Source organism: Littorina saxatilis, unplaced genomic scaffold (genome assembly GCF_037325665.1).
Source record: "Littorina saxatilis isolate snail1 unplaced genomic scaffold, US_GU_Lsax_2.0 scaffold_247, whole genome shotgun sequence".
Lineage (NCBI taxonomy): Eukaryota > Metazoa > Mollusca > Gastropoda > Littorinimorpha > Littorinidae > Littorina > Littorina saxatilis.
This window is the reverse complement of record NW_027125824.1, coordinates 175001-176000: the sequence shown is the minus strand read 5'-3', so window position 1 is coordinate 176000 and position 1000 is coordinate 175001.

Sequence of the window (1000 nt, the reverse complement as noted above, 5' to 3'; positions counted from 1 at the left end):
TAATTGACAAGTAAGTTTAAAATAGTAGGATCAATCAAATCCAAATCCTAACATATATCTCACTGCCTGCTTATTTCGAGAAACCCTTCGGTAAATTGGAGTGGTGTGTTTGTTCAACTACATCAAAAATATATAGCATTAACTTCGTGTATCAATCTTGGAACACTAAGCTACTGTACTGGATTTGGCTATACTATTTTGTGTGTGTGTTTGTACAGTGAACCGATCTCCCCATAACTATACATAATTAGAACGTGAGCTTAATTGTTAGTCATGCATTATTTTGTCAAAAAAAATCTTCTTGGTCTGACTCCTGCTATACAGATGACACATTTGGTGGTGAGAAATATAACGTTGTCAAACCATACTCAAGTGTAAATGATCGGTTTATTGACCCTATTGGTTTTGAAAGTTCAGAAGTAGAAAATAATGTTCAAAACTAGGAAAAAAAACACACCCGAAAGATGATCGAATAAACAAGTATTCTATGGTAACCAAACGAAATCACTTGCAGTACAGCCCGTATTCAAGGCGAAATCTCAATTTTGCAAACTTTTAACAAGTTGGAGCATTATGCAACAGAATGACAGAGATGTGCATGGAGAACATTTTCTCGTTTCCTCCTCGTGACATTTAAACAAAATCATTTCTTAAAACTTAGCTAAAAGGCAGAACGTTTTGTATGCATGAGTAAAACCTAAATTGATTATGTACCTCTTCTATGCCTCGTTTATATATATGTCCGATTTTTGTGTTAACAAATTAACTGGGTCATTGACAGATAGACTCATACAATGTCTTCCAAATGGGAAACTCGAGCAGTAATGTTTTCCTGTATCTAAAGATAGCGCAAACAAGAACAAAGACACTGTTTTACTTCACAATAAATTATCTCAAAAATAAAATGATGGCTCATATCACGATACAAAGTGTGTGCAAGCATCCGAAACTATCGTAGTTTTAAAACAAGCCAAGACCCAAAGCGCGTGTGTATTGTCAT